The sequence below is a fragment of the Cervus elaphus genome, chromosome 20 (genome assembly GCF_910594005.1).
Source record: "Cervus elaphus chromosome 20, mCerEla1.1, whole genome shotgun sequence".
In the NCBI taxonomy this organism is placed as follows: Eukaryota; Metazoa; Chordata; class Mammalia; order Artiodactyla; family Cervidae; genus Cervus; species Cervus elaphus.
The window spans coordinates 140225829-140238952 of record NC_057834.1 but is presented as its reverse complement, the minus strand read 5'-3'; positions in this window follow the sequence as shown (position 1 = coordinate 140238952).

The following is a 13124-nucleotide window of genomic DNA, read 5'->3' as shown; positions in this document are numbered from 1 at the left end:
GCCCCCCCCCCCCCCGCACTAACGCCCCCCCGCACTGAGGCCCCGCTGCACTGAGACCCCCTTGCACTGAGCACCCCCCTGCACTGAGGACCCCCTGCACTGAGCCCCCCTGCACTGAGCGCCCCCCTGCACTGAGGCCCCCCCTGCACTAAGGACCCCCTGCACTGAGGCCCTCCCTGCACTGAGGACCCCCTGCACTGAGGCCCCCCCCTGCAGAGCCCCCCATGCACTGAGTCCCCCTCCTGCACTGAGGCGCCCCCTGCACTGAGGACCCCCTGCACTGAGGCCCCCTTGCACCGAGGCCCCCCCTGCACTGAGGCCCCCCCTGCACTGAGTCCCCTTCCTGCACTGAGGCACCCCCTGCACCGGGCCCCCCCCCTGCACTGAGCCCCCCTGCACTGAGCCCCCCCTGCACTGAGCTCCCCCCTGCACTGAGCGCCCCCCTGCACTGAGGCACCCCCTGCACTGAGCCCCCCCTGCACTGAGGCACCCCCTGCACTGAGGCCCCCCCCCTGCACTGAGGGCCCCCTGTACTAAGGTCCCCCTGCACTGAGGCCCCCCCTGTACTGAGGCCCCCCAGCACTGAGGCCCCCCTGCACTGAGCGCCCCCCTGCACTGAGGCCCCCCTGTACTGAGGCCCCCCCTGCACTGAGGACCCCCCCTGCACTGAGGACCCCCTGCACTGAGCCCCCCGCCTGCACTGAGGCCCCCCCCTGCACTGAGGGCCCCCTGTACTAAGGTCCCCCTGCACTGAGGCCCCCCCTGCACTGAGGACCCCCTGCACTGAGGACCCCCTGTACTGAGCCCCCCGCCTGCACTGAGGCCCCCGCTGAACTGAGCCCCCCCTGGCACTGAGTCCCCCTCCTGCACTGAGGCCCCCCCTGCACTGAGCTCCCCCCTGCACTGAGGACCCCCTGCACCGAGCCCCCCCCCCGCACTGAGTCCCCCTCCTGCACTGAGCTCCCCCTGCACTGAGGACCCCCTGCACTGAGGCCCTCCCTGCACTGAGGCCCCCCCTGTATTGAGGAACCCCTGCACTGAGTCCCCCTCCTGCACTGAGGACCCCCTGCACTGAGGCCCCCCCTGCACTGAGGACCCCCTGCACTGAGGCCCTCCCTGCACTGAGGCCCCCCCTGTATTGAGGAACCCCTGCACTGAGGCCCCCCCTGCACTGAGGCCCCCCCTGCACTGAGGACCCCCTGCACTGAGCCCCCCGCCTGCACTGAGCTCCCCCCTGCACTGAGGACCCCCTGCACTGAGTCGCCCCCCTGCACTGAGACCCCCCTGCACTGAGGACCCCCTGCACTGAGCCCCCCGCCTGCACTGAGGCCCCCCCTGCACTGAGGACCCCCTGCACTGAGGACCCCCTGCACTGAGGCCCCCCCTGCACTGAGCTCCCCCCTGCACTGAGCCCCCCCTGCACTGAGCCCCCCCCTGCACTGAGCTCCCCCCTGCACTGAGCCCCCCCTGCACTGAGCCCCCCCTGCACTGAGCCCCCCCTGCACTGAGCTCCCCGCTGCACTGAGGACCCCCTGCACTGAGGCCCTCCCTTTCCTGAGGCCCCCCCTGCACTGAGCTCCCCCCTGCACTGAGGACCCCCTGCACTGAGCCCCCCCCGCACTGAGTCCCCCTCCTGCACTGAGCTCCCCCTGCACTGAGGACCCCCTGCACTGAGGCCCTCCCTGCACTGAGGACCCCCTGCACTGAGTCGCTCCCCCTGCACTGAGGCCCCCCCTGCACTGAGGCCCCCCCTGCACTGAGGACCCCCTGCACTGAGGCCCCCCCTGCACTGAGGACCCCCTGCACTGAGCCCCCCCTGCACTGAGTCGCCCCCCTGCACTGAGTCCCCCCCTGCACTGAGGCCCCCCCTGCACTGAGCCACCCCTGCACTGAGGCCCCCCTGCACTGAGTCCCCCTCCTGCACTGAGGGCCCCCCCCTGCACTGAGCCCCCCCCTGCACTGAGCCCCCCCTGCACTGAGCCCCCCCTGCACTGAGGCCCCCCTGCACTGAGCGCCCCCCTGCACTGAGGCACCCCCTGCACTGAGCCCCCCCTGCACTGAGGCACCCCCTGCACTGAGGCCCCCCCCCTGCACTGAGGGCCCCCTGTACTAAGGTCCCCCTGCACTGAGGCCCCCCCTGCACTGAGGCCCCCCTGCACTGAGGCCCCCCTGCACTGAGCCCCCCCTGCACTGAGGTCCCCTGCACTGAGGCCCCCCCCCCCTGCACTGAGGGCCCCCTGCACTGAGCCCCCCCTGCACTTAGGCCCCCCTGCACTGAGGTCCCCCTGCACTGAGCCCCCCCGCCGCACTGAGTCCCCCCCTGCACTGAGCCCCTCCTGCACTGAGCCCCCCCCCCGCACTAAGGCCCCCCTGCACTGAGGTCCCCCCACACTGAGGCCCCCGCTGCACTGAGCCCCCCCTGCACTGAGGCCCCCTGCACTGAGCCCCCCCCTGCACTGAGGGCCCCCTGTACTGAGGTCCCCCTGCACTGAGCCTCCCCTGCACTGAGGCCCCCCCTGCACTGAGGCCCCCCTACACCTAGGCCCCCCTGCACTGAGGTCCCCCTGCACTGAGCCACTCCCCTGCACTGAGCCCCCCTGCACTGAGCCCCCCTGCACTAAGGCCCCCCTGCACTGAGGTCCCCATGCACTGAGCCACCGCCCGCACTAAGGCCCCCCTGTACTGAGGTCCCCCCGCACTGAGGCCCCCCCTGCACTGAGCCCCCCCTGCACTGAGCTCCCCCCCCCGCACTAAGGCCCCCCTGCACTAAGGCCCCCTGCACTGAGACGCCCCCTGCACTGAGCCCCCCCCCCGCACTGAGCCCTCCCCTGCACTGAGGCCCCCCCCTGCGTTGAGGGCCCCCTGTACTGAAGTCCCCCTGCACTGCGCCCCCCCCCCGTACTCAGGCCCCTCCTGCACTTAGGCCCCCCCCCTGCACTGAGGCCCCCCCTGCACTGAGGCCCCCCTGCACTGAGGGCCTCCCTGCACTGAGGCCCCCCCCTGCACTGAGGCCCCCCTGCACTGAGGGCCCCCCTGCACTGAGGCCCCTCCTGCACTGAGGCCCGCCCCGCACTGAAGGCCCCCTGCACTATGGCCGCAGCCCGGCTCCCCCGAGTGCCCCCACCTGCAGCCATGTCTTCTCCAATCCCTCCTAGCCCTTGTGTGCAGGCTGGGCTTCTCACGGCTGCAGCTTTGAAAGACACTCACAGAATGATGCCTAAAATAGCAGGGCGTTGCTGGAGGGGCTGCCTGAGCCCGCCCAGGTCATCCTGAGGCCGCAGGCGCTGGCAGAGGGTGCCCACCAAGGGTGTCTCATGCCTCACGGGGTTCTGTTAGCAGAGCCTCATCCTCACGGGAGGGTCTTACACTTCTACACCTCCCAGGAGACGGTGGATGGAGGCAGCTTTGAACGGCCCCAGCAGAGCCAGACACAAGCGATGGTCGCCACGGAAACAGCACAACATGTGAAATGAACATTTCACTGATGGGCTTAACTGCAGATAAAGGCAAGAGAGCCAGAAGGCAGAGGAATCATCCCACCATGGAACAGAAGGCAAAATAAAGGAAGAGCAACGCCTAACCCCCCGGGTACCACTTGGAAAAAAATACTGAGGGTCTTGTCCAACAAGGCGCCTCGGAGGGGAAAGGGAGTGAGCACGCAGGCAGAGAAGAGCCCATGGCTCTGGAGAGAGGGGGTGCCATTCCGAGGCAGCCCCAGGGACCCCCATCCTGCCCAACTCTGCTATCTCCGTGCCCTCTCCCGGTGTGTCTCCAACAAATCCTGAGCCCCCAAACCCCCAAACCCCTTCCCAGCATCTGCTTCCAGGGAACCCGGTCTGGGAGCTGCCTTGTGGAGTTTATAGATGTGAGACTTGGAGCCACACTGCCGTGAGGCTCTTAACTTTTGTGAGATGGCAACAGACAGAGGCTTAAGACATGTTGTGAATAACTGCCAACAGAATCACCCTGCAAGGTATAGCCAGAAGGCCAACAGGGATAAATGAGAAGGCGCGGGGGCCAATGCCCCCCGGGGGTGGAGGCAGGCTGAGGGACGGCCTTCCTCTCTGCGTCTTTGCTGGGAGCTGTTTCAGAGGCCACACAATAAAGACAATGAAACTGCTTCCAGTGGTTAAGCGGCGCTGTGTTTTGGTTGGACGAGACTGTTGTAGCCGCTTGTTCCGGGAAAGACACTCACTCAGAAGGACAATGCAGACAGAGGAGTGCAGCTTGTCACACCGGCGGGCCCAAGGCAGAGTCTCCTCTCAGCCACGGACCCCACCAGTTATTGTGAACACCTTATATACCCTAAGTGTACGTGCTCAAACCCACCTCCCCAAATTCTCTGAAACTAGCCTGAACAAAGGAAAAGATACAATCAAAGTTAACCTGTGATTCGTAGGCCTTAAACCCGTGATTCGTAGGCCTTAAGCCTAAGTAGTTAACACTGGACAGTAATCAATAGGCCTGTGGTCATACCCCAATAAGCGTAATAGAATATATGATTCTATCCAGTTACACAGATAATTAGGCTATTCTTTTAGGTGATGGAGAGTCTAGGTTTGCGCCCTGGGCTCCTCCATGGCGGGGGGGGGGGGGGGGGGGGGGGGGGGGGGGGGGGGGGGGGGGGGGGGGGCGGTGTCTGATTTTCCAGCTGGTTTGTCCTTTCTGTAGGCGCCGGGCACAGAGCTCACAGTCCAGAGTCGGGCCCAAGATGGAGTCCTGCTTTCAAGATGGAGTCTGTCCTGTCTGTTTCCTCCCTCAAGACTTCTTTCAAAAACTAAAGAAAAATTGCAGAAATAAAGAGCCTGGCACTGCCCTAACCCGGGAAGTTCTGGCGGCCGCTGTGCGTGGTTCCCGCGGGGCTGGGGGGCGGGAGCTGGGGTCCAAAGCAAGGAGCTGGAAGCCGGGCGGGGTGGGCAAAGCCTGCGGCCCCCAGTCGCTGCCCAGCCTCTCCGCCTCCGCCGACCCCGACCCCCGTCAGGCGTGCCCGGGACGGCCGAGGGCCCGGCAGTCAGAGACTGCAGCCTCTCAGGAGTGGGGGACGGAGCCCCGGTGGGGGCGGCCCACGCCCCGACCCCCGGCCCAGGGACACAGTGAGGGGAGGGGCGTCGCCAAGTCCCGCCGGCGGCTCCACGCGCCGGAAGACGCGCTACACAGGCCGAGGCCGCCCCCTGGTGGCCCCGCGGCGCAGGACCCACGGCCGGCCCGCGCTCCGGGGCGCAGGGCCCTCCCCGAGTCCACCCCACGGGGGGCAGCAGCTGTGTCTGCTCCTGACCCCCAGGGGCTCCGCCGCAGCTCTCCCCGGACCCCGCCTTCCTTCGCCAAGCAGGGGCCTGCGGCCAGCATGGGCGGAGCCAGGGGTGCGGGGGCCCCTGCAGGCAGCGCCCTGGAAGTCGGGGGGAAGAGGGGCGCCTCTGGGGACGGCGGCCAGAGCGCAGAGATCGCAGGGTCTCCCCGCCTGCCACCTGCCCACCTCTCTAGCTCCAGCTCCTGCCTGGGGCCCCCAAGGCCCCTCCAGGGCAGAAGAGCTCAGCTGTGGACTCAAGCTGGGTTGGCAGTCTGCCCACCTGGACCCTGGGGTGGGGGGGTGGGGGCAGCGCCAGTGGACCCTCCACTGAGGTCACAGGAGGGAGCTCCAGCAGCCAGATGTGCGCTGTGTGGCTTCCAGCCAGGCCCCAAACCCCCCGGAAACCCCCCCACAGGGGGCCTGAGGGCAGGCAGAGCCCCAGGAAAGTCAGGGCCCCACGTCCCATTTGGAGGGAGCTCCCACCCCACACACCTGGCAAGGAGAGGGACCTGGCCCAGCAGAGACGCCCCCGGGTCACGCCTGCCACATGCACGGTCCCCCCAGGGCTCACACATCCCTGAGTCCCGGGGACCCTCGGGAGGGTGGTGTGCTCCCCGGAGTGTCACCCAGGGTGGGCACAGGAGGAGAAACGGAGGAGGCGCTGGGAGTACCGGGGCTGCGCCAGCACCAGCGGTCCAGGCTCCCACTTCCCTCCGTGTGCTCCCCGCTCTCCTACTCTCCTAGAGGAAGCATCTCGGGCGTCTCGCCCGTGGCTTACTTGGGCTTGAAGGACACACAGGCCCTCCTCCTCTGTCCCCTGCAGCCAGCTGGAGCTCCAGGCGGGGCTCATGCTGGGATGGGAGTGAAAAACCCCAGGAGACCAGGCAGGCAGACTTGGCTACCTGCTAAGGAGACGTGTCCTCTCAAGAGTAACTGGCAGGCTTCACCTTCTGTGCTTCACAGACGTTGCAGTTTTTACAGAGTGATGGTTTGTGGGGACCCTGAACCCAGCAAGTCTGTCGGGGCCATTTTCCAACAGCGTCTGCTCACTTTGTGTCTGTATGTCACATTTCGGTAATTCTTGCAATGCGTACCTGTTTCATCCTTGTTATATTGGTCATGGTGGTCTGGGATCATGATCTTTGCTATCACTATTTTAATTGTTTACAATAGTAACATAATTCTGTTACAAACTGCATCCATATCAGAGGCGACTTCGGTCCACAAATGCTGCGCATGCCCTGACTCCACCAACCAGCCATTCCCCCATTTCTCCCGCTCCCTGGGCTTCCCTTTTCCCTGAGACTAAACAAATCTTGAAACCAGGCCAATCAACCAGCCTGAAAAACCTCCAAGTGCTTGAGTGAAAGGAAGAGTCACGATTCTCCACTTAAATTAGAACTTAGAAACGGAGAGGCTCAGTGAGGAAGGCACGTGGAAAACCGAGAGACAGGGAGAGTGAGGCATCCTGCATCAGAGGAGTAGCCGGGCTGTGAGCACAGGAGCAGCCTCCGTGCTGATCTGGAGGAAGGTGCAGCGGTCTGGACCGAAGGTCAGACCAGCCGCAACACTCCCTCTTGCTGTTCAGTTGCCAAGTCTTTGCACCCTCATGGATGGCAGCACCCTTGACCAAAGCCTAATCGAGAGAAGGCCCCAGCTCTCCTCCAGTCTGTGAGAGCTGAGGCAAGGAAACTGCAGGAGGGAAGTGTGAAGCAGCAGAAACTGGTTCACGAGGTGGAAGGAAAGAAGCGTCTCCATGACAGAGAAGGGAAAGGCAGCAAGCGCAGCCGTGGGGACTGCAGCGGGTTCTCTGGAAGCTCCAGCTGAGATCTCAGGAGGGCCGCACAAGAACGACAGATTTTTAATGTGGCTGAAACAGCCTTCCACTGGAGGAAGACGCCATCTAAGACTCTCACAGTGAGGAGAAGTCAAGGCCTGGCTTCACACTTCAAAGGACAGGTGGACTCTTGTTAGGGGCTAATACAGCTCGTGACATGAAGTTGAAGCCAGTGCTATTTACCACCTGAAAATCCTAGGGAGCTCAAGAATTACGCTAAATCTACTCTGCCCGTGTGCCACAGACAGAACAACAGGGATTTGAGAGGATGGACTCCAATTTTGGAAGAAGTTCTCCTGTGGGTCAATGGTTACAAGGAGGATCGCTGCTACAGAGAAAGCATTGGTGAAAGGAGAAGTCAGGGAGGCAACGCTGACTGCCATCCGGTTCTAAAATCCCAGTCTTCAGCAAGCACCACCCTGATCAGTTGGCAGCCAGCAACATCAAGGCCAGACCCTCCACCCGCAGCGCAGGCTCAGATGCTGGTTAGCATTTTTTAGCAAAAAAAAAGTGGTTTTTAACTAAGGTATGTACACAATGTTATTGCAGACATAATAGACTATACTATGGTGTACACATACTTTTTATTTGCACTAGGAAACCACAAAATTCATGTGACTCACTTTATCGCAGTGTCTGGAACTGAACCCCCAATATCTCCAAGGCTACACCCCAAATCCCATTTTGTTTTATCTAGAGGTAAGCATACTGCATGATAACCCAGAGAAGAGACTTGAGAAAAACAACAGATGCCCCAGCGGCACCCGGGAGCAGACGGTGGAAGCAGTTCTGAGCCCTTGTTGCCGAGAGTCGGGGTTGTTTGTGTTACTTTCAAAATGAAAAGGGACGAAGCGGCTCAAATCGCATGTACAGAGCATGTGGTTCTTATGAGGGCCCCGGGAGCAAGCCCAGCCCCCAGAGACCAGAAAACGTGTTTGATTTCCTGGAAAAGGCCATCTGTACCGCCCAGTCCATTCACGGTCACGTGGCAGGGGGACCCCACACTCACCAGCCCGGTTCTGACCAGAGCTGTCAGACTTTCTAGAAGGCAATGCCAGGCTGCCTGGCTGACGAGAACATGTGGACTGTGAAACAGACATGTTCCTAATTGTCGATGAAAATTAATCCATAGTTAACCCAAGAAAGAAAGAGAAAATGTCATTCTAGCCAAGCTCAGGATTATAACCCCAGAGACAGACCTTCTGGAAGCTGTGAGGACGGTTCCCACGTTAGAAGTCAAAGCTCACGTACATACGTTTTTGAGACAGAGCTGCGCATCCTGTCACATGTTGGTGAGTTTACACACCTAGAGTGAGTCAGGGTCCTCGTGGCCCACCGGCCCAGGAAGGAAGGCTCTCCTGAGGAGGGCGAGCAGATGCAGCCACTCTGCACACACTAAGGGGGCGGGGGGCAAACAGAAAGTCTGTCCTCTAATCTTCCAGCGGCCGGCGGGGCCCAGCCACCCACCAGGTGCCTGCAGGGCAGGTCCTGAGACAGGAGGTCTCCCAGATCGCCCTCCCCAGCACTCATCTGTGGGAGGACCACCCACACTCTCCACCCCACCCCGTCCTCCGGAGGTGCACAGACACTCCTGGTCACCAGCTAACCAGGGTCAGCCGGGTCGAGCCCCCTGTCTGCGTGTGGCCCCCCGAACCTGCCCACACCGCCTGAGGAGAAGAGGGCTTTGTGTCCCCCTTGCTGTGTCCTGTGGCCTCTCCCTAGACGGCAAGAAATCAGGGAACTGTTCACAGCTTGAGTCCCCCAACTTCGGATGAATTAACAGTAATTACATTTAAAATGTGTCTGCCTTTAGTCCTCTCTGAGGCTTTCTAGACAAAAGCAGCTATTGATTACTCTGCGATATTTGATTGGGCCCAAGCTGGTGGCTCACTCTGCACAGCGGCGGGTGCAGGCTGTCCTGGATTCGAGTCCCAGACTCCCCAGGGTTTTAACTGGGGTCCGCGGCCTGAGGCTGTCCTGACCTCACACTAGAGAGCCTTCATGCCTCAGTACTGGGGGGCATAGTGCACTAGCTCTCCTCCTGTTCCTGAATCAGTTATGAATGAATAATTAAGTAATTAAGTGAAATTTAATTATTCATGAGGGCTTACCTCCTTGTTGAATGGTAAAAAATCCCCCTGCCAGGCAGGAGATGCAGGTCAGGAAGATCCCTTGGAGGAGGAAATGGCGACCCACTCCAGTATTCTTGCCGGGAGAACCCCAAGAACAGAGGAGCCTGGCAGGCTGCAGTCCATAGGGTCACAAAAGAGTCAAATGTTACTAAACAACAACAACATTATTCATGAAAATTAATGCTGGTGATACTGACAATGAATGGAGTTTGTTGGGTTTTAAGGAACCTGCTAATTGAACAGTACAGTTAAGTAACAGCAGTGCCTTCTGGAACTCCAGCTGAGCTACTTCAAATCCTAAAAGCTGATACTGTTAAAGAGTTGCACTCAATATGCCAGCAAATTGGGAAAATTCAGCAGTGACCACAGGACTGGAAAAGGTCAGTTTTCATCACATTCCCAAAGAAGGGCAATGCCAAACAATATTCAAACTACCGTACAATTGCACTCATTTCACATGCTAGTAAGGTTATGCTCAAAACCCTTCAATCTAGGCTTCAGCAGTATGTGAACTGAGAACTTCTAGATGTACAAACTGGGTTTAGAAAAGGCAGAGGAACCCGAGATCAAATTGCCAACATCTGTTGGATCATAGAGAAAGCAAGAGAGTTCCAGAAAAACATCTATTTCTGCTTCATTGACTACACTAAAGCCTTTGACTGTGTGCATCACAACAAACTGTGGAATATTCTTAAAGAGATGGGAATCCCAGACCACATTACTAGTCTCCTGAGAAATCTATAGAACTGGACCTGGAACAACAGACTGGTTCCAAATAGGGAAAAGAGTACATTAAGGCTGTATATTTTCACCCTGCTAATTTAACTTATATGCAGAGTACATCATGCAAAATGCCAGGCTGGATGAAGCACAAGTTGGAATCAAGATTGCCAGGAGAAATATCAATAACCTCAGATAAGCAGATGACACCACTCCAATGGAAGAAAGTGAAGAGGATTAAAGGAACTCACCTTGATGAGGTTGAAAGAAGAGAATGAAAAAGCTGGCTTAAAATTCAACATTCAAAAAACTAAGATCATGGCATCTGGTCCCATCACTTCATGGCAAATAGAAGGGGGGAAATGGTAACAGTTGACAGATTTTATTTTCTTGGGCTCCTAAATCACTACAAATGGTGACTGCAGCCATGAAATTGAAAGACCCTTGCTCCTTAGAAGAAAAGCTATGACCAACCTAGACAGCATATTAAAAAGCAGAGACATTATTTTGCCAAAAAAAGGTGTGTCTAGTCAAGTCTATGGTTTTTCCAGTAGTCATGTATGGATGTGAGTTACACCATAAAGAAAGCTGAGCACAAAGAATTAATGCTTTTGAACTGTGGTGCTGAAGACTCTTGAGAGTCCCTTGGACTGCAAGGAGATCTAACCAGTCCACCCTAAAGGAAATCAGTCCTGACTATGCATTGGAAGGACTCATGCTGAAGCTGAAACTCCAATACTTTGGCCACCTGATGCGAAGAGTTGACTCATTTGAAAAGACCCTGATGCTGGGAAAGATTGAGGGCAGGAGGAGAAGGGGACGACAGAGGATGAGATGGTTGGATGGCATCACCGACTCAATGGACGTGAGTTTGAGTAAACTCCAGGAGTTGGCGATGGACAGGGAGGCCTGGCGTGCTGCAGTCCATGGGGTCGCACAGTAGGACACGACTGAGCGACTGAAGTACCTTCCCAGGGCTGCACTTCCCACCAGCGGCCACACGAGGGCAACCAGAACCGCGCGGCGGCTGGGCTGGCGCTGGAGGAGGGGCCGGGCTGGCGCTGGGGGAGGGACCGGGCTGGGGGCTTGAGAGGCGGCCGGGCTGCGGAGAGCCCGCGGACGCGGAGGAGCTCGACTCGGGCTGGATCCCCGCCCTCCGTGATGCTGGGTCTCCCTACCCCCCACCCCACCCCTCCCCCCGCGCTGGAGGGCCCTGCGGTCCCCGCGCTCTCGGCTCCCGTCCTCCTGCGCGGTCACACCCGAGGGGACACCTCTCTTGGCCGGTTCCCCGGGCGAGGGGCGCTGGAGGCCCAGGGATTATAAGGGGCCCACACCCCCTCTCTGCATTCCCGGGGCGGCGGCCGCGGGAAGGGCAGAGCTGAGGTCCCGGTGCGGCCGCAGGGCAGGAGACACACGCGTCACTGTGGGTCCAGCGGGCCCAGGACCGCGGCGACAGCGGGGGCCAGCGGGGCCGGGGGCGGGCAGGTCACTGCGGGCCGGGGGGCCTGGATGACCATTGGGAGACCCCAGAAGCCGGGCACTGGTGTGGGCCCCCTGCCCTGGAGGGGATTGTCCAGAGGTGCCACAGACCCCCAGGACCAAGGATGACTCGGCCTCGAGCCCCTACAGTCAGGCACCTGGAGGGAAGCTCCTTCCATCTTCAGGGAGGGTGGCCAGCCCTGAAGTTGTCTGCTGCTGCCCTGTCCGGTCTGAGCCATCCAGGGACAGCTTTGCATCTCAGGAACAATTTCAGTTTATCTAGAAGCTGGAAACCATGTGGTGACCAGCACTGCAGCGGGGGCTGCCCCCCGGGAGGTCACAGGTCTGAAGACAGGACACACCGCTGTGGGCACCACAGCCCCTGGCAAGCCTCCAGATGGGAGGGGGTGTGTGCATCCTGTCCTAGGGGAGATCTCACCAGTGCAGACAGAACACCCAGGGTGGGAGGGTGGATCCTGCCCTGGGAGAGGGGTCTCACCCAGTGCAGACAGAACACCCAGGGTGGGAGGGTGGATCCTGCCCTGGGAGAGGGGTCTCACCCAGTGCAGACAGGACACCCAGGGTGGGAGGGTGGATCCTGCCCTGGGAGAGGGGTCTCACCCAGTGCAGACAGGACACCCAGGGTGGGAGGGTGGATCCTGCCCTGGGAGAGGGGTCTCACCCAGTGCAGACAGGACACCCAGGGTGGGAAGGTGGATCCTGCCCTGGCAGAGGGGTCTCACCCAGTGTAGACAGAACACTCAGGGTGGGAGGGTGGATCCTGCCCTGGGAGAGGGGTCTCACCCAGTGCAGACAGAACACCCAGGGTGGGAGGGTGGATCCTGCCCTGTGAGAGGGGTCTCACCCAGTGTAGACAGAACACTGAGTGTGGGAGAGTGGATCCAGCCCTACGAGTGAGGTCTCACCTGTCGTGTCCTGTCGCAGTGGTTAGTGTATCAGAGATTATTGGGGCCTAGCCGCAGTGTTCTGGCAGGCTCGGCTCAGCTGTGTGAGTGTCAAGCCTCAGGTCCAGTGCCTTGTGGCCATCCACGTGGCCTGGAGCCTTCCGCGCTCTGGTGCCATGTGGGGTCCCGTTGGGCAGGATGCTGACATCAAAGCCCACCTCCTCCCCTCCATCCAGGCAGCCCCTCTGTGGGGAGCCCTCCCCTACCTTCCCCCTCACCTGGAGATTGGCCCAAGGGCAGAATCTCCCAGATCCACCCTGGCCCATGTGGACAGAGGGCCCTGCAGCGAAGAGTCTGGCCACCTACCCCTCCCCACAAGGCAGGCCTTCCCAAACCTCCCATCCGACCGGGGACCCAAGTCTCGGACCCCAAGGCCCTCCAGACATTCCGCAGCCCCCCAGGGCCCTGGGGCCAGTCTGTGTGAGGGGAGGGACAGGGTGACCCCGCCCAGCTGCCCGCGGTCATGCCCTGCTGCCTGGGACCCACACGGCCCAACAGCCCTGCCCCTTAGAACTGGATCCTGGGCCGTTAAGATGGGAATCCAGGGTGTAGACACAAGGAACCTCAAGCGGATGGCGCTTCTTGAAAAGCGCTGTGGATGAAAATGTTCCCGGGAACCATGAACAAAATCTGGTAAGGTGCTGAGTGGGCCCCTTCCCCTCACTCAGGGAAGGTACCTCCTCAGCTCCTGGGCCCTGGGGTGG